Here is a 20607-nt window from a genome sequence, read left to right on the forward strand (position 1 = left end):
CAGAGACAAGAAAGAAAAATGTGTTGGTACAATTAAAAGTTAAAAGGGCCAGCGGCCTCAGAAGACAATGTTTTTCTTACTTAATAGGCCTTCCTTCCATGTACTGCTCATGCTTTCTGGAGCTCATTATCTTAAACGTGGTTTTGTTTCATCATAACCTACTTTTCTTTGATCTTTTAGACACTTTATCTCTGTGAAGTCAAACGCAGTCGCTGCATTATTTAACCCTTGTGCTATCCTCTGCACTTTAACGTTGGGAGTTGGGTCATCTAGACCCACTAGACAGTGCTCTGAACCTTTTTTCTTCAATGATTTGTGAACCTCACTGGTGTCCATGGATTACACGAAATCTTTCCACCTTTATCCACCTTTGTCATGGTAGGAATGTAACCGGGACAGCCTTTATCTTATTTTATAATAGCACAAAATCTGTTCAAGGGTTACCATACCTGAGGGATCTCCAACAAACTACTGCATTACACTACTAGTCATAGCCCCTCCTTCCTTTCTTCTTCTTCTTCTACTTCTTTTGACTCCCCTATATATTCCAAAGGCTACTGTTCCCCACCCCCTTTTGTATGACCTCCTGTCAGAGAGGTGGGTGCCATCATCCTAAAATCATTTTATAATCCCAATACATCCTATTGTTTATTGCCCTTTTGGGTTTAATTTTTATTTGTATAACTACAGCAATGTTTGTTTCTAACTTGTGATGTGATGATTAAAAGGGATTGATGGTTCAGGAGAGATATTTTGGGGATTCACTGTTAAAGCTTAAATGTCGATTTGTTTTGTTTGTATAGGAACTGGAGTGGGCAGGATCACACAGTGTATTGTTTTCTGTTTGTTTTATTACCAGGTATGTATGAGAAAAATGTGAGTGTAAAATGTGTTACAGAGCCTGTATAAGGTTTTAAGCTAGCATGCCGCGTGCGGCATAGCCCCCTTTTGTATGACCTCCTGTCAGAGAGGAACTGGAGTGGGCAGGATCACACAGTGTATTGTTTTCTGTTTGTTTTATTACCAGAATAAAGGGAGGCTTCTCTCCAAGAGGTAACACTGTGTCACACCATATATTAACCAGCACAACGCAGAAAGCGACCGGTTACAGGAATAACACGTCAATGTAAGGGTGGGGTCATCTAAGATAGTACAAGGGTTAAACTTTGCTTTGTGCTAGTCTAAACTAGGACAAGTACTGTCCTACTCCTACAAAGACATAAACATGTGCCCTTGTTTATTTACATCTAAACCAAACCATATAAGGTGCATCTTGCATTAGTGAAGAACTTGACACGGGGGGAGTACAAACAACACAGACTGATAGTCTCAGAAACTGTGAAAATTGTTGAATTTACTTGCACAGCAAATTAAGTGAAATGCCAGAAAGAAAGTGGCTAGGCACATGTACTAGCCAGTACATAGTCATGTAGTCGCATACTTTTCAAAATATGTGCAGCCAGTGCTAAACTTTTTTTCGGACCCAGAGGAAGAGTTAAGTTTAAGATTACAGGTTACGGTTAAGCTGCGTTCACACCGAACGCGACTGCAAGCCTTCAAACTTAGTCAGAGTGAGAACACAATTGCGGAGAACACATTTAGGACTTTAACTATAATTTTAATTTTAAACGCGTGGGACCAACAACAAAATCCAGCCTTGGACACACTTTGAATACTTGAGGAATACAATCGAGCAATGTGCCATCTTCTCTTCTCCCACACCTGAACTTGTGCACGCTGAATGGGGCAGATCTGGGAGCTTGTGCAACGCGCATGAGTTACTGGACCGTTGTGACATCACAACAGCTCAATACATACAATTGAATTTGACTGACAGCGACTTAAAAAGAGAAATACTCATAAATGCAAAAATGAAATTACTTTTTCATTACATTTATTCTCTTTAATGAGAAAAATGCCACAAGTAAATGTCAAAAACTCAAAAAACATGATTTTCATCGGAGGGGGACTTGTACTTTCAAGTCGAGCAGTGCTAAATCTTTTCCACAATGTCAACCCACACTGAAAGGAATAAAAAACACAGGATGGGTTGTGAGAAAGTCGAGTAAGCACATCGTAAAAATAACTGACATTTCAAAATAAAGCACATTATATGTGGATGTGCACAAGGATTGACATCTGCTGTCTGAAATCTCTGTTTGGCTGCATATTGTTTCTCAAAAACATTACAGAAGCTGCTTTTGAATGTTGCAAAAGTTGCCTGACTAGGTTCCTTACATTAATTTGACTGTAATGTCATCAATACATGAAAATTATTAAACAAAAAAGAAAGGAAATGTCATGATTTTCAGGCGAGACAGACCCAGACGCTGGAACTCAGAATGATCAGACAGGTAAGTGACTTGGTAAGTGAGTTTTAATCACAGGAGGGGTTGATGAGAGTAATCCATTGACAGGAGGGAATCCAGACGTGGCTCGTGGCCAGGCTGGAGGGATCACTGCGGCTGGAGTGCTCCGAGCTCGGTTCAGGACGGCAGGTGAGTGACGGCAGACTTCCACACAGGTGACCTTCGTTGGGTAAATCCGTTAGGAGTTAACGAACTGGCGTCGATGAATGGGCTGGATCTCCTTAAGTGTAGGCAGGTTGATGAGATGAAGTGGTCACAGCTGGTGGAAGTCAGGAGCAGAGCTGAGGGGGCGGGGCTGACCGAGGCACCGTGACAGTACCCCCCCCCCTAACGACCGCCTCTGGGCGGTCGAGGCCGACGGTCCGGGTGGGCGCGGTAGAAATCGGAAATGAGGGAATGGTCCAAAATGAGGGAACGGGAGATCCAAGACCGTTCCTCAGGACCATAACCCTCCCAATCCACCAAGAACTGATAGCCGCGCCCCCGGCGCCGGACGTCCAAAACGCGGCTGACGGTATACGCCGGAGCGTCGTCGATGAGCCGGGCGGGTGGTGGGGAAGCGGAAGGCGGGCACAAATCACTGTCCACAACAGGCTTGATCTGGTAAACGTGAAAGGATGGATGAACCTTGAGAGCTGCCGGAAGATGAAGACGGACACATGAGGGATTGACGATGCGATCAATGGTGAATGGTCCAATGTAACGGGGAGCCAGCTTGCGTGACGTGGCCTGGATCGGGATGTTTTTAGACGACAACCATACTCTCTGGCCTGGTTGGTAAGCGGGACCAGCCACCCTGTGGCGGTTGGCAGTACGGCAGTTATTGTCCTTGGAGCGACGGAGAGCCTCTTGGGTTTGGCGCCATATGCGCTGGCAACGTTGGAGGTGGTCTTGAACAGATGGCACGGTGAGGTCTAATTCATGGGATGGAAACAGAGGAGGCAGATAACCAAGTGACGCTTCAAAGGGGGACACACCTGTGGCAGAGGAGGGATGCGTGTTGTGGGCGTACTCGATCCAGACCAAGTATGTAGACCAGTCAGAGGTGTTCTGGGCGGCTAGGCAGCGGAGGGCAGCTTCCAGCTCCTGATTGGCCCGTTCTGCTTGACCGTTCGATTGGGGATGGTACCCAGATGTTAGGCTGACGGTGGCACCTAGGGCAGAACAAAAGGCCTTCCAGACTTGTGAGATAAATTGGGGTCCGCGGTCGGACACAATGTCAGCTGGGATGCCGTGATGTCTGAAGACGTGGTTTACCAGAACCTCTGCTGTTTCAGAGGCTGTGGGCAACTGAGGGAGAGGTATGAAATGGACAAACTTGGAGAATCGGTCAATTACGGTGAGGATGATAGAGTTACCCTGAGACATGGGAAGGCCCGTGACGAAATCGATGGAGATATGAGACCAGGGACGGTTAGGCGTGGGAAGAGGCTGCAATAACCCCGCAGGTGGAGAGTTAGAGGTTTTGGAGCGTGCGCAGGTGGTACAGGCGGCGATGTACTCTCTGACGTCCTTGTTCATGGAGGGCCAGAAAAAGCGCCTCCGTATAAGATGGAGAGTACGGGTGACTCCTCCATGACAGGCGATGCGAGAGGTATGGGCCCAGGTGATTACTGCAGATCTGACAGATGTGGGGACATAAAGAGTGCCGTTAGGAGGAGTGGGGTGATCAGGTTCCTCACCTTGCGCCTGAATAACTCTGGTTTCGATGTCCCAGGTCAGATTGCCAATGATGCAGGTATCAGGGAGAATGCTGGTGGTCGTCTTGGACTGTTCAGTGTCACAGAATTGGCGTGAGAGGGCGTCCGGTTTGATATTTCTGCTGCCGGGTCTGTAAGTGATGGAGAAGTTAAACCGGTCAAAAAACAAACACCAGCGGGCTTGGCGGGAGTTGAGTCGTTTGGCAGAGCGCAGGTATTCCAGATTTTTATGGTCAGTCCAGACTATGAAAGGTTGAGCCGCTCCCTCCAGCCAATGACGCCACTCTTCGAGAGCCAGTTTTATTGCCAGGAGCTCCCGGTTGCCCACATCATAGTTGCGTTCTGCGGGTGATAATTTTTTTGAAAAAAAGGCACAAGGTTTAAGCTTTCCTGATGACTCCTCTCGTTGGGACAAAACGGCCCCTACACCGGAGTCGGAGGCGTCAACCTCCACCACAAATTGCCTGGAAACGTCCGGTTGAATGAGGATTGGGGCTGAGACAAACAGTTTCTTCAGGGTGCTGAAAGTAGCTTGAGCCGTGGTATCCCAGAGAAACGGTTTTGAAGTTGATGTGAGACGAGTGAGGGGCGCAGCAATTGAACTGTAATTCCTAATAAATCGACGGTAGAAATTGGCGAAGCCAAGGAATTGCTGGAGCTTTTTGCGTGACGAGGGAGGTTCCCATTGGGAAACGGCAGTTATCTTGGCAGGGTCTGGACGAATACTGCCAGCTTCAAAAATGTACCCGAGGAAAGGAATGCTGGTAGAGTGGAACTGGCATTTTTCGGCCTTTACGAATAGCTGATTTTCGGCTAACCTCTGAAGGACTAGACGCACATGGTTCTGATGGTTCTTGGGATCTTTGGAGTAAATCAAGATGTCATCCAGGTACACGAATACAAACTGATTCAAAAAATCTCTGAGTACGTCGTTGACCAAGCGTTGAAAGGTGGCAGGTGCGTTGGTTAGACCAAACGGCATAACCTGATATTCGAAGTGTCCTAACGGAGTGTTAAACGCGGTTTTCTATTCATCTCCTTCTCTCATTCGCACGAGGTGGTAGGCATTACGAAGGTCGAGTTTTGAGAATATGCGTGCTTCCTGAATGGAATCAAAAACCGAGCTGATGAGAGGGAGAGAATATTTATCTTTAATTGTTATCTGGTTCAGTTCACGGAAATCTATACAGGGTCTGAGTGATTTGTCTTTCTTCTCGACGAAGAAAAACCCGGCCCCGGCTGGGGAAGAGGAAGGACGAATGTGACCCCGAGCTAGGGCTTCCTGAATGTAAAGCTCCATAGCTTTCTTTTCGGGGCCCGAAAGGTTAAACAATCTTCCCTTGGGAAGGGTGGCGCCCTCGAGAAGATTGATGGCACAATCATAAGGTCTGTGAGGTGGTAAGGAGGAAGCCTTCGATTTACTGAACACGACTTTTAAATCATGGTAACAATCCGGAATATTAGAAAGATCAATATTTTCGGGTTCACAGCTCAAGGGCGTGGAAACGGAGGATAACGCAGATTGGAGACAGTGACCCATGCAAAAGTCACTCCACCCCATGATATTACCACGGCTCCAATCAAGATGGGGATTATGGAGTCTAAGCCACGAGAACCCCAAAACGACAGGAGTCTGGGGTGTGCGAGTGACAAAAAACTGAATGAACTCGCGGTGGTTCCCGGAGGTAACAAGCAAAACAGGTTTGGTACGGTGTGAAATAACGGACAAATGCTGTCCCCCTAAACCAGCAGCATGGACAGGAGATGGGAGTTGTTCGGTGGGTAAAGTTAAACGATCAACGATACTCTGATCGATTAGACTCTGTTCAGCGCCAGAGTCGACCAGCGCCTGAAAGTCCAAAATTCTGGATTGATGACATAACTTGACCGGGACAAACAAAAAATCCTTAAGCGAAGCGGAACGGTCCCCCCGCGGCCGGTCTCTTAGCGGAGGGGTTCTGGAGTCTAAACGACGGGAGCATCGGTTAATCTGATGGTCTGTTTCACCACAATAGAAACACGCACCTTCGTTGCGACGTCTTAGCCACTCCTCGGCTGTGATTTTTGAATGCCCGATATCACATTACGTTCCTGTAGCCTGATATCGGAACGTAAGGCGGCAGCAGCTAATTCCTCAAAAGTGTTAGCTTCCGGCTGGGTACATAGATGATCTTTGATGGCTTCATTGAGGGACTGGTAAAAAACCCCTCGGAGCGCTGGGTCAGACCACCCAGCCTCCACAGCCAGGATGCGGAAGTCAATGATATGCTCGCTAACGGAGCGGTTACGTTGTCGGAGTGTAAGAAGTTTGCGTGCTGCTTCGTCTTGCTTACGGGGCTGATCAAACACCAATTTGAATTCATCTATGAATCGTTCAAAAGGTAGGTGGGATATAGGATTGGCGGATAGGAAAGCCTGAGCCCATTTGGCGCTTTACTGCGAAGTGAATTGATGATTAGCGTGATCTTACTGTGATCGGAAAGGTAGTATCGTGGTGCTTGCTGAAAAAGTAACTGGCATTGAAGGAGAAACCCTCCGCAGGCTTCCGTGTCGCCGTGGAAAGGTTCCGGTTGGAGACGGAAGTTCTCAGGTGTCATGACGGCAGCGGAAGAAAGGTTGTTGCCGGATGTTGCGGCCGGAACTGTAGGAGCAGGAATGGAAGCTTGACTGGTGATTTCTGATAATGTTTGCGACATACCATACAGACGCCGAAAAAAGTCTTGTTGAGCCGAAGCGATTTGGGATAGAGCGTCAGCTTGGCGTCCCAGGAAGATTCCTTGTTGGCTCACGGCGTGGCGCAGATCATCTGAGTCAGCTGGGTCTGGATTTTGGCCAGTTCGTTCTGTCATGATTTTCAGGCGAGACAGACCCAGACGCTGGAACTCAGAATGATCAGACAGGTAAGTGACTTGGTAAGTGAGTTTTAATCACAGGAGGGGTTGATGAGAGTAATTCATTGACAGGAGGGAATCCAGACGTGGCTCGTGGCCAGGCTGGAGGGATCACTGCGGCTGGAGTGCTCCGAGCTCGGTTCAGGACGGCAGGTGAGTGACGGCAGACTTCCACACAGGTGACCTTCGTTGGGTAAATCCGTTAGGAGTTAACGAACTGGCGTCGATGAATGGGCTGGATCTCCTTAAGTGTAGGCAGGTTGATGAGATGAAGTGGTCACAGCTGGTGGAAGTCAGGAGCAGAGCTGAGGGGGCGGGGCTGACCGAGGCACCGTGACAGGAAAGAGTCATGCCCTAGACAGAATAACCACACTAAAATAATCCATTAAAGCAGCTAACGCTATTAAAATAAAATGATATAGAAATATGTTATATATAACATAATATATTATATTATATTATAATTTATATATTTATATAAATTATATAGAAATATAAATAGAACAAAAAATAATAAAATATTTAATTCATTGTGGAAAATGTTTGTTTTCTGTGTTTTGATATTTGTGTTTTTATGACTTTTTCTTTAAATCTACGATGAAGATTCAAGTCAGCTGTAAAGAAACGTGTTTAATATTTCTCATAAACGAAATCCTGAAAATTTTTCATCCACCCAGTTGAATCTGTTAAAAGAAACTGCCGTTGAAGAATAAACCAATGAGGACAAATTTACAGAGGGAAAAACAGATTTCACAAAAGACCTTAGAACTCGTGATTCTTTCCTGTGTCTGAATCAATTGAATCTTTGTTAGAATGGACCATCTGAAGGGCAGAGCTGCCAGTCATTTCACAGACACGCGTGTGAGAGTTAATGGAAAAAAAATACCATAATAAAAGGGTCAAAAGATCTTCTACAGTGATTAGATCTGATACTTTATCTGGATCCTCAATGCCGACAGATTACCTTAAATTCTTAACACATGCACAAGTTTGTAATGCTTTTAACAGAAAAAGCCCCACTGGTCCCTGTAACACCTTAAAAGTGACAAAATAAATACAAATTTGCTTGAAATTAAATCAACATTTTTATCAATAAAAAAAAAAATTAAATGAAACACTAGCCTTAATAATGGATTTATATTTAAACAAACCTAGAAACCGTCCTTCATAATGGAATCATGCATCATATAAATACAGAGAAAACAAACAGGCAGTGTAATTTTTACACTTCTTTATAAATGAGCTTCAAGCACATTACATCATTAATTGTTATCACAGAGAGAGTGCGAGCGAGAGCAAGAGCGAGAAAATAGTAAACTAATGAAAACAAATTAACAAAATCATTTGACTTTGCCAAATTAAAAAGACACCAAACTGAAATACAATGATGCCAATGTTGAAATTTCTGTGTTTAATTGGGACCAAAGACTTTAGTTTGAGTGTCATGATTTGCAAGAACCGAGACAGACCCAAAGGCTGGAACCCGGAAGGAAACACAGGAGATTGAAAGGTAAATTAGAAGATTTATTTTCCAGGACGCAGATCCAATGACAAAGATGACGGCTGGAGCAGCAGGTGATATTAACCAGGTTGTGAATATTTCCTTTAAGCAAGGCATAGGAAAAATTAGCGAGAAGCAAAACTTCATGAGCGAGACCATGAGCGACCAGACTATGCACCATAGAGGAGCATCAAACTGGCGATGAATGCTAGGACTGGATCTCCCCATGAAGGCTGAAGGGTTGATGAGTTGAGTGATCACAGCTGGGAATCCTCAGGAGCAGAACAGAGAGGGGAGGAGGAGAAGAGCTGCCAGAGGTACCATTAAGTTCTGATTGAAAATGTTGCAGTTAGATACCTTTTTGTTGGAGTACATGAAGTGCTTTTGTAGCTCTTTTTTTATATCCTAAGGCTTTTTAGTAATAAAGCCATCAATTAAGTCAGGGCGATTAAAGCCCAGGGTCAGAAAAGTAATGAGAACACTTCTGTGTGTCATCGTCAGCCTGCTCTGACGTGTCTGCTAAATTTGTGATGATTTTGAGCAAATTAAAGGTGTCTTTGAAAAGAAAGATGATGTGAAGAACCAGCATGTAATAGATTCTGACAGAAGAACAATGAATGGTTTTCATTTTGTATTCAGCTTTTGTGTAACATCTGACCAATTTGAGGTTTAATCTCCTTGTGTTGTGGCTCTTATGTGATTTTAAGATTGTGCTCAAAGCTAAAATTAGAACTATGATTGACAGTTGTGTTTCAAAACCTTTGAGTTATGAAGCCCAAAAGTCATTACATCATATAAATAAATATAATCAAATTGAAACATATCTAATAGGTAAGATTAGAACAAATACATTTTCTTAAAAAAGGATAAAACATTTTTTACAGTGCCTGTTGTATTTAGAAACATTTTTGTGCAAAAATTCACATTAACAACCAAAAAAAAAACCTGCTTTCATTCAATGTTCTCACCACATGCAGCTCCGTGAGGGAGGAAATGGATTCTCATGACCCTTTTATTGTGGGCCAAAATGAGTAAAACATTATTTTAATCCAAATGAAAGACGGCAGTGTGAGAACAGAGTGGATGCAGCCACCAGAAAAACTGACTACCCAGCTGTTAGTTACACTCTAAAAGTCTCTACTTCTCTGCTCACCTTGAACATGACTCATTCTTCAGTGGTGGGCTAAGGAAGAACGGGTCCCACCAAAAAATGAACTTTCTTTTGTTGATATCTTGCTAAATTGACTGAATGGTATAGTTATTTGACAGTGGATTCTTCTTACTCTGCCTATTAATCTTAAATGTTTCAGTTTTAAATTTTTCCAACTAAGTAATAGGAATTTGTCCGTCCTGTAGGTCCAACAGAGTTCCACCTATGTTTTCTGATGGTCAAATGTTGTTGCATGACAGAAATTCTCCAAAAAAAGAAAACCAGAAAGCTCTTCTTGGCTTGTTCTTTCTGAGATCACTGAAACAGAGCTCTTTGAAGCAGCACAATATATAATTTGGCTCAAATCTTGTGGCGTCAAAACCTTTGTGGTTTGTGTTGCTAAGAAACTTGATGACGACATCTGTAGAGGGACAAAATATGTTACCGGTTCCTTTTCTTCTGGATTTGTTTAATACAAAAGAACTACCGTTTACAGAGTTTTGTGCTGTAAAGAAGCAATTTCCTAAAAGCTAAAAAAATACATTTATTTACTCTAACCAGTGCATGTAAATTAGCAACATATCATGTAAAAGTAGAAATGTGCAAACAAAATGTAAACTTGATTATTTATAATGATTTAATAATAATAATAATAACAATACATTTTATTTATTAGGCGCCTTTCTGAGCACTCAAGTTTGACGTTCAACATATACCTGTATACAGTATATAAAATCCAATAAGCAGTTAAAAGAACAATAATTTAAATACATACACATTAAAATAAATATAAATAAAACATGAAAAAGTTATTGTTACAAAAGGCCATTTGGAAGAGCTGAGTTTTTATTTTTTGATTTGAAATGTGGGAGTATGTCAGTGTTACGAAGGTCAGGGGGGAGTGAGTTCCAAAAGCCGAGGAGCAGAGCAACTGAATACCCTGCTCCCCATAGTGACAAGGCGGGCAGAGGGGACAGAAAACTGGATAGAGGAGGTGGAGCAGAGAGAGCGAGCAGGTGTGGCAATATGAAGGAGGTCAGAGAGAGAAAGGCTTTGAATGTGTAGAGCAAGATTTTGTATTGAACGCAATATAAGATGGGGAGCCAGTGAAGCTGTTGAAGGATAGGTGTGATGTGGTTGATGGAGGGTGTGAGTGTAATGATACAAGCAGCTGAATTCTAAACCAGTTGAAGTTTATGGAGAGCTTTTTTGTGGGAGACCAAACAGAAGAGAGCGACAGTAGTCCAGGCAGGAAGTGGACTGAGGAGTGAGGGAGGGTAGGAGACATTGTATGTTGCGTAGATGGAAGTGGGCAGAGCAGGTGATGTTGTTTACGTGAGAAGTAAAAGAGAGACTACTGTCGAAGATGACACCCAAACTCTTTACCTGAGGGGAGGGAGAGATGGTGGAGCCGTCAATGGAGAGAGAGAAGTGATTGATCTTGCTCAGGGTGGATTTGGTGCCTATCAGAAAAGTTCAGTGTTATTGCTATTGAGTTTTCAAAAGTTTGAGGTGAACCAGGATTTGACTTCATTGATGCAGTCAACCAGCGCTAATGTGTGTGGAGTGTGGAGTTGGGTTGGCTGGAGAGATAGAGCTAGGGCTTTTTAGATCTTTTTAGAGCCTTATAGAGCTTTTTTTAAAGATGGGAGTGACAGCAGCAGTTTTCAGAACAGAGGGAACAATTCCAGAGGTGAGGGAAGCATGGTGTAAGAGACGGAATGGAAGGTAGAAATGGAGCACAGCAGGGGGTAAGTTGCTAATAGATAAGGTGGCTTTTGGGGTGAAAATGAAGCCAAGGTGTTGCAGAAATCAGTTGAATAGAGATGTGATGGAAGGGATTCAGGAGGTTTGCTGATGTTAAAGAGAAGAGAGAAACGAAAAGACAGAAAAGAATTTTCTTTATTTGAATTGATTAGATTGGAGTAGTAGGGGGATTTTGTTTTGCAGTGGAGAATGTGCTGTGTGCACATATCTTTGTTAATAGTTAGTCTGGTTTTGGTGTAGAGTCTTTCAAGTTGGCAATCTTTTGCTTTTAACCCTTGTGCCATCCCATGACCCCACCCTTACATTGACGTATTATCCTTACCATGACAAAGCTGGATAAAGGTAAAGAGGATTTTATGTAATCTATAGACACCAGTGAAGATCACAAATCAGTGAAGAAAAAAGTTTCAGTTGTGGAGTCTGGCTGACCCAACTCCCAATGTTAGAGTACCTAGGATAGCACAAGGGTTACCTGTCTCAGAGTGGAGGTGTACAAGGGTGCAGTATAGGTGAATGAGACAGATCTGGATTTGAGTGGAGCAAGTGTGTTGAGGATGTGGTGCAGGTGTGTGTTGTAGTGTGAAACAAGCTGATCAGGAGATGTAAAACTGTTTGAATTTGGAAGTTTACTTATCTGGGTAGATAAAATCTCCAGGTTGATATCCTTAACTTTACGGAAAGTAATATTCCTTGAAGGGTTGTGTTTGGAAAGAAATAAATTAACATTAAATGTAACAAGCATATGGTCAGAAAACAGGATAAAGTTTGATTTAAAGTCCACTTACTTCTCCACTTACTTGAGCAACAAATTAAGTCTAGATTGGAGCTTAAAGTTTATCCTTGCTGCGGTCCAACCTCCACCTTGAACTCCTCTGTAACACCTGCAGCACATTTCACCACTGTTTTCCCTCTCATACAAGTACTGAAGAAGTCCAATGTTCCATTGCAGACTTCCTCATGCAAACCACAGCTCCTGTCTGTATCCTGTCAGACTTTGTCTAGATCTACAAAAACACAAAGCAGCTCCTTCTGACCTCCTAAGTTCTCCCCAGAAGCATCATCAAAGCAAATGTTACATGTGGGGTTTTTTTTCTTTTAGCATGAAACTATACTTCTGCTCACAAACGCTCACTTCTCAACTTCCACTACTCTTTAACCATAACTTCATTGTGTGACTCATAAGATTTATTCGCTTTAGTTTCCACCTGTAACCTAAAAAGGGAGCAGCTGGAAGATGGAGAAGACCATCCTTTGAATGTGTCTGTTTACAAAAATTGTTTATGTTTATGATGAGACTAATTAAAAAGGACTGAGCTGAGCCCTGTAATTATTGTGAGTTTATTACAAATGAAAACATTCTTATTTCCAAAAACTAAAAAGGCATAATTTTATAATTTTTATTTAATATATCAACATACAAGAAAAAAGAAAAAAACAGAAGTGTGACAGAAACCAGCAAACAAGCATTTTCTTTGCTGTGAACACACACATCTGTTCCATTATGTCTCAATTGAATTCCTGTTTGTGGGTTATAGTGAAAAATAACCCTCAGCAACACAAAGTTGTCTCACAGCAGTGTGAAATGAAAGGAGGCGGAGAAAAAGGATGTGGAGGAAATCCGGCACCCAAATTCAGAAAACAAATTTGGCTAATCCGATTTTCTTTCAGCCACTTTTAAAATTATACATAATTTCATTTTCATATTGAGCTCTGTACAAACAGGCACACATGTGTGCACTGTACAAATAGCAATAGATGTTTTAAATTTTGAGGAGCCTTACCAACGGAAAATTTTATATATAAAGTGCAAAAAGACAATTTATACAGACGTATCAGATACTCGAGTAAAGACAATACAACAAGGACATTGTGAATTACTTGTGTCTGCTTTCTTTAAGGTCACCTTCCATTCTATAACGTTCTGCTTAAAGGCAAGGCAAGTACCATGTTTTTCCATTTTTGAATTCATTCATTTTACTGAAGGTTTACTTACATAAACTGGAATAATTATTATCTAACATAATGTGTTTGCAAAGGCTAATATCCTCATCCCATTTTGGTTGTTCTTTTCTCTGCAAAAATAGTTCACTGCTGTCTCTCTAGAAAAAATGAAAGGCATATTATATTGAAAACCGATTCATAAAAAGAGCACTTTCTCATTATAAAATAAAAAGCTTTAGAGGATTCTTTTGGTAATCGGACAGAAATGTGGCATGCTACTCTAGACCTTTTACACGAAAGGTGGTTGTTGAATTACTTTTTGCCAACCGTGTGTGTGTTTTAAAATTTAAGATATTTTATATGGCATTTTATTGCTGCCATTAATTGAATGAGCGCAAAGACAACTGAGCGGGTGTATTCAGGAACTGAGTGAGCGAACCTTACAACCAACCCCACAGGCACAATTCTAACTGAGCGAACCCGTATTTTACTACTGCACGGCAGCAAGCTAAGCGGTGATCCTGCGCGCTCACTTCCCCTTTGCGGCCAGTGTTAAGGGGGCGTTTTTGTCACTTGGGGGGCGGAAACCTTTCTGGTTGATCTGATTGGCCAAAATTTGCATGTCAAATCCGGCGGGGCGGGACTTTCATTTTTTAGAGCAGGGGGTTAACAGGCGGCTCTTGAGCTGCATGCAGTGCTGATTGATGACTGAAAAAATGAATCACAACCAACTCAGTTTTGCTCCCGCTGCCTTTTCAAAGCACACACCAGAATGCATGTTTTAAAGGTATGTTTTAACGTTAAATACAGAAAAAAAACACACCCATGAAACTGAAACTGTGCCTTTTAATCCAGTCATGTTGTATTGTAAGGAGAGGAGTGTGTTATGGGAAATAATATGGCTTTGATTGCGTGTTTGTGTGTGTATGTCTTGGCAGGTCAGTGCGTGGTGTGGTTCTTTGTGTCAAACTTGTTCGCCACCCCTGTTTGTGTCAGAGGCTTTAATAGAAAAAAAAACGTTGGATGTAACATGGATTAAAACGTTAACCAACGACCCAAGACCAAAGTAAGAAAGTGCAGGGGTTTTTTCTTGCTGTAAGTTTTTCTCGTGAAAATCACTGCATTTTTTACCATTTTAATCCACATTACATCCGGTGTTCTTTTCTATTAAAGCCTCTAAAAGGAAGTCCCGCCCCGCTGCCTCGCCGGATTTGACATGCAAATTTCGGCCAATCAGGTCAATCAGAACGGTTACCGCCCCCAAGTGACAAACACACCCCTGTACACCGCCCCCCAAGTAACAAAAACGCCCTCTTAACGTGGTGGGCAATTCCAGCGAGCGTGCAAAAGGGGAAGTGAGCGCGCAGGATCACCACTCAGCTAGGATTGCAGGCTTGCAGTTGTAAAATACGGGGTCGCTCAGTTAGAATTGTGCCTGTGCGGTTGTAAGGTTCGCTCACTCAGTTGCTGAATACGCCCGCCCATTTGCCTTTGCGCTTGTTCAATTTACGGCAGCGATGAAACGCCATAATTTTATATTTGCCTGTTTAACATTAATTTTGTTCCAGTAAAAGAGACTGCCATCAACATTTTTCTTCTATTTTATCTTTTTTTTTTTCTATGTCTACGATACTACCCAACCTCCCCTCCAACCACAGATACGTACATACCTCAATTGAAGGAAACCTGGTTTAAAAATATTCTTTTCAGTATAATGGTAAATATGTTTGCTTTTTTTCTCTTTAATCCATTCTAAAGTTTTAATGGGCATTACAAAAACGTGTTAACTGACATTTTTTTTGCATAAAAACTCGTGCCCTAGGCCTGCAAGTTGCTGTAGTGGTTAGCACTCCCACCTCAAGCTATGAACACACCAGGCATCAAGAACGCGCTAAATGAGGATTCTTGAACACACATTTAGCCCATGGTATGCACATTAAACAAGCAGGGAGAGGCTTTTTTTTCATTTTCTACTGTTTATTAGCGCATGTTCACCACCTATAGACTGAAGAGGCTTGTGAAATGTCAAAGCGGTGCAAATCTCTTTGATCTTGCTCCAGGCTTATTCCATCACAGCTTCTGTTATGATGTATGAAAGACTTGGTGTGATACAAATCCTGCCGGGCACAAACTACAATTATTAAATTTGTCCTCCATGGTCAATTTTCAAACAGGTCCAGTAACCTGTTCAGCCTTTGCCCTACAGCAGTTGGGACAGGCTCCAGCAACCTTGTGACCCCCAAAAGTGAGTAAACAGATTTGGAAGATGGACGGATGGAATATCAGACCTCACAATTTCACAAATTAATTCTGTTTATAATTCATTTTGTTATCAGTTTTTATGGTTTCTATATATTGGAATCAGCCCTTGAAAAATCACGTAAGCTATAATATTGATGCTTTGTATCAAAGATCATTGAATGGTGTAAACTTATACTAAATCCTAGTGTCAATACTAATATTCCTATTACTGAAACAATTTAATAAATTTTGAAATCCAATAGCTCAAAGCCAAATTATCCTTCTGATTTGTGTGAGACGTTTGTGAACATGCTTTTTTTTCTACAGATAGTCTATAGATTTCTAAGTAGCTTCGTCGTGAAGGCATTTATCTGTGAATGCCTCCTTTCACAGCTCTGAGAGCTCTTTATGATGAATCTGCTTTTTCAAAATTAAAGTGACTGCAAAAAAACACGGTTTCCCACTCAGTGTCACCTCATTTGTGCTGCTGCTTCCATTTTCCACAGTGGTCTTTGCCTTAGTTTGTTCATTTTCAACGAATTTATTTCATTCAATCTATTCATATTTCTTGAATCACCTGAAACTTTTATGGTAATAAATCACACATGTCTAATGGAACTCTAGATTTTTCTCAGTAAGGAAAAATAAATATGGTTTGAGTTGAGTGTTATCATTTCCAAAAGAAGCTCAGTACAGGTTCGGGGGTGAGGACTCAGTGGTATTGTGTCAAGTAAATTGCTAATTTACAGTTTCCAACTCTGCGCTCACCCCCATCAATTTTAGATTTACAATGGAAATGTGACGGGATTTCAGAAATATCTTGTTGTCATCACATCTTCCCATCAGTATGCCCAAAAGAGGAAAAAAAAGACAAGTTATAGTCTACCAGAAAGAGCTTTAATTGACTTTTTTCAGTGAAAACAAAAAGCATAAAGGAGGGATGATGGGTAGTAGAGTTGAACTTACTCCGTTCTAACAGTCCCCACAACTTTGAGGCAAATTTCTAATGAACTACTACCTCTCTGCTAAAGCTATGTATGTTAGAAAATAACAAAGGTTTTTTTTTTTTTTTCATTGTTTTGGCTAAAAACGGCATAGTCATTCATTACATGGAAGATTTCTAAAATATATCAAAATCGTAATGGGACTCTAAACACAGTTTTATTACCAACTGTTACGTTCACAAACGTACAGGTCTAGGGCGGAGGTGTACGTAACATAAACACACACAATGAGGAACTTTTAAAGATTTTATTGAACTTGGAGAAGGGGAGGTAGGGACTAAGGTTGGGCCAAAGGAATGAAATTAATAGAACAAAATCCAGCCTGGCTATCAAAGCGCTAAAACTAAAACAGGAAAACAAAAGACTCTCTGCCTTATCTATAAAGTGGTGATAAAACATACAAGGGGTGGCACCAACCAACTTACCTAGTGTGTCTAACAGAAAGCAAGCTGCATGAGGTGTACAGGGTACCCCGTCTTACCTGTCCACAAACCTCCCACAATCTCCAACACAGCAAACTCAAAACATTCATCTGGTTGTGATCCAGAAAGAGCTTCCTTCTCCAGTGATTCACAGGAGCTTGTATGCAGGGCTGGTGGCTCTCTGGGCCTGATTGTGCAGCTGGTCAGGTCTCCACCAGGTGTCTTCACTCAGCTCTTTAAGCACATGCAGAGGAAGGAAACAATAGAAAGACATGAAAAACCCCTGCATGTAACATCAACAGATGTTTGTTCTTAGTTCTTTATTTACGTATTTGGAGAATAAAATGCATTGACGTAAGATCTGACAACTGCATTTAGTCATGTTTTTCTGATACAGCAAATACTGCAGGGCCTAATGCTCAATTCCAATTTCTTTTTAAATTCAATTTTTTTGCTGTTCACATTTCCAATTAAATGCAAACTTTTGTGATCTCCTGTGTGAAATGACCCAGAAGTGACCCGCAAGCAGATAATAGCACTCAACGGTGAACGACGTAACTCGTTGTTTGCGGAAGTAGCTAACGTTAACAATGGATGTCAACAACAGTGTTGTCAACAGCGGAGCTCTTTTGGCATTATTACATTTATTTTCTCAAAGGAGCCAGCACAATTACAATTTTCTCATTTTAAGAAGGCATTGGAGCCAGGATCGTCTGTACCCACAGGGGATGTGGATGTGCTGGGGCCGCGCGAGAGTGTGTAAGAGAGAGGAGTGAGCGCATGAGGGAGTGAGAGGGGGCAGCGGAAGTGTGTTTGGGGCACACCTTCATGTTGTGTGTTATGGAGGAAGGAGAACGATAATAAAAGAAGGCTTCCCCCAGAAGAACTGCTAATGAAACTTTATTAACCTGCCCTGGAGAATCTGAAGGTACGAATGTGGAAGTGAACCCGAAGGAAGTTCCGCCTTCAGCCCTGAAGAAGGTCTCCCCGGCGCTTCTGACCACAATCGGAAAGGAAAAAAAGTAATCGCGGGAAAGGTTCAACACCACGCTTGTCCATTTCACTGGAAATTTTTTAAAATACCAACCGGTTGCAATAAGAGCACTCGAGTTTGGCCTGAATGGAGCTGTCACCCCAAATATGAATCAAATCGGTGACCTCGCTTCCTATCCACTGACTGGTCTCAGAGTCATCAACTGCCATGGTTGATGTTAATGTTTTCGTTCCCGCCTACTTCAACGCAGAATTATGACGTTGTAGTGTATCAATACTCGGGTCGGATACACGTTGCCTGGCTGTTCAGAAGGAGGTCGCATTTGAAAAGATCGGATACGTATCGGATTCAGGACCACATACCCAAGTGGCCTGGGTCGCATTTGAAAAGATCGGATCTGTGTCGTTCAGACAGGCATGAAAGGATCAGATACAGGTCGCATAGGGGCAAAAAAGTCAGAATTGGGTCGTTTCAGCCTACAGTGTGAACATAGCCTAAGCAACTTCTTTCAGCATTTCTCTTTTTTCTCACAAGGTTGGTGAAGAATCAGATGGAGTTGTTGTGTCTTTGGAGTGTCAATGAGCAGTTCTGACCTCGGAAGTGCCTTGTTTCATGTGCGAGAGTTGAGCTCCAGATCTCTTCTTAACTATTAAATTCAAGTCTTTGATCTCCTTCGTCGACTGCAGATGTATTTGTTCTCACCCCAACACAGACACATGCCTGTTGTGACTTTTATTCATAGAAGTGCTTCATAACCCAAAAAATGTGTTAGCATGTTTAATAAAAGATTCAACTTTTAAGCTGATGTACTTACTAAATTTGAATGAATAAAAAAAGATCAGCAGAAAAATTGCACTATTATTAATCAAGTATTGTTTGATTTTGCAGTTTCCAGCCAAATGTTAAAAAACCTCCATTGTTTTATGGAACATAGTTTCAGCAGAGAGGCAGTAGTTCATTAGAAATTCACCTCTGAGATGTGTTGTGCATGCAATGCCTCTACACCTGCAATTCCACACATGGCCAAAAACGAAACACATTTTCTCACATGAAAAAATCAACTACATTCAAACTAACAATAAAACTATTTTGCCGTTCACTAAATTAATCTTAAATATCCAGATGAAAAGCCTCTGGGCTGCCATTTTTGGAAGTGACACCCTGCCCTGTGGCTAAATGCAGCTTCAGCTGGAGTATAACCCTTGTGCTATCACTTTAACATTTGGAGTTGGGTCATCTAGACCCACTAGACAGTGCTCTGAACCTTTTTTCTTCAATGATTTGTGATCTTCACTGGTGTCCTTAGATTACATGAAATCTTTCCACCTTTATCCACCTTTGTCATGGTAGGAATAACACGTCAAGGTAAGGGTGGGGTCATCTAAGATAGCACAATGGTTAAACAGCTGCCTGCTTCCTGAATATCAATTTCTCCCAGCAAAGAATACATGGTCTGCAAGTGTTTACAGGAAAGACAGGCATGTGCAGAAACTTATTTCAACACCTTCTCAACAATAAAATAAAACTTATAATGTAGGATAATGTCCCAAATGGCACATTTTTGCTTGAGGAATATTAGTTTTCTGGCAAAAATGCAGTAGCCTCTAAAAGTCCCTGTAGTAAATTCTCTGAAAACAGCATAAATTTAGTCAACAACATTTAACCACACAGTTCTTTATAGCCACAAAAATCCTGGACTCTACAGTCAACACAAACAGGATAAAAAGATGTAACACATTACAGTACTCCATTTGTCTTACTTTAACATCAATATTGTGCTTTCAACCGTATTTTTTGGCTATTTCTTTTTTCTTGCTTTGATTTTTCTTTACAGGAAAAAAGAAGAACGAATTTTATAACCATGTACTGTTCAACAAAGCCCAAACGTGTCTTGATTTTTCCATGTAACTTATAACATAAAAACAGAAAGACACCCATATCGATTTCACACAATATTAAATCTGGCATCTGGCTTTTGTCACAACCCAACATCCTTGCAGCTTGTTGGCTTCCAAAAATGACTGATACTGTGCAAAAGTGACTATTATTTCTGCTGGAAGTAAATGATGATTTGCCTGCATTGTTTGGCAACTCAAAGCCTTTTTTCTTTGTGTCCGTTGAGCTGTTTTTTTTTCCCATTACAATGATTACTAATTAAAAGTAGGGACACTCAAGATCATGTGCTCCCAGCATTTACACTCTTCCATTGAGGCTCTTTATCTATAAAATTAGAGTCTTATCTATCAAATCTGAAACCAAGCCAGTCTTTTGAAAATACAAACTAATTCTCTTTCTTCTCCTTCAATGCAAAAGTCATTCTGACTGGAAAGGGCAAGGGGCTTAAATAAAAAAAATGTAAACAGCAAATGCTAAAATCTAAAAAACAATTTTACAATTCAACGTTTTACTTTATAAATGTTCGATTTTTCCTTTGAAACAAAGTTAAAGTTAAACAACACAAAATATATATGACAGTGTACACACACAAAAAAACTAACAACAATGTTTAACTTAATCATAGTAAATGTTTGAAAATACTAAGTCTCTCAGCTTTTTGAAGCTGTTCAGGTTTCTTCAATTAGTAATGATCTGCCATGTTTTGGAGAAGATTCTCTTAGTTCTCAGTT

At 41.6% G+C, this 20607-nt stretch overlaps 1 protein-coding gene and 1 long non-coding RNA gene across 2 annotated transcripts in view; both read left to right on the forward strand.

Annotated features, from left to right (window-relative positions):
- The first annotated feature begins 279 nt into the window (after positions 1–279).
- On the forward strand, positions 280–1057 carry LOC144988055 (uncharacterized). The gene is made up of 2 exons (XR_013651801.1): positions 280–859; positions 1028–1057. It is a non-coding gene; the product is annotated as an uncharacterized LOC144988055 (long non-coding RNA).
- Positions 1058–7076: 6019 nt separating this feature from the next.
- The window catches only part of LOC101156922 (zinc finger MIZ domain-containing protein 1), a 197684-nt gene continuing 184153 nt past the window's right edge, over positions 7077–20607 (forward strand). Inside the window, exon 1 of the mRNA XM_078937241.1 lies at positions 7077–7139. The gene's annotated coding sequence lies outside the window, so the exon portion shown is untranslated. The remainder of the gene's footprint in view (positions 7140–20607) is intronic.

This window comes from Oryzias latipes, chromosome 19 (assembly GCF_053564925.1).
Source record: "Oryzias latipes strain Hd-rR chromosome 19, Olatipes_Hd-rR_3.1".
Taxonomy (NCBI): domain Eukaryota; kingdom Metazoa; phylum Chordata; class Actinopteri; order Beloniformes; family Adrianichthyidae; genus Oryzias; species Oryzias latipes.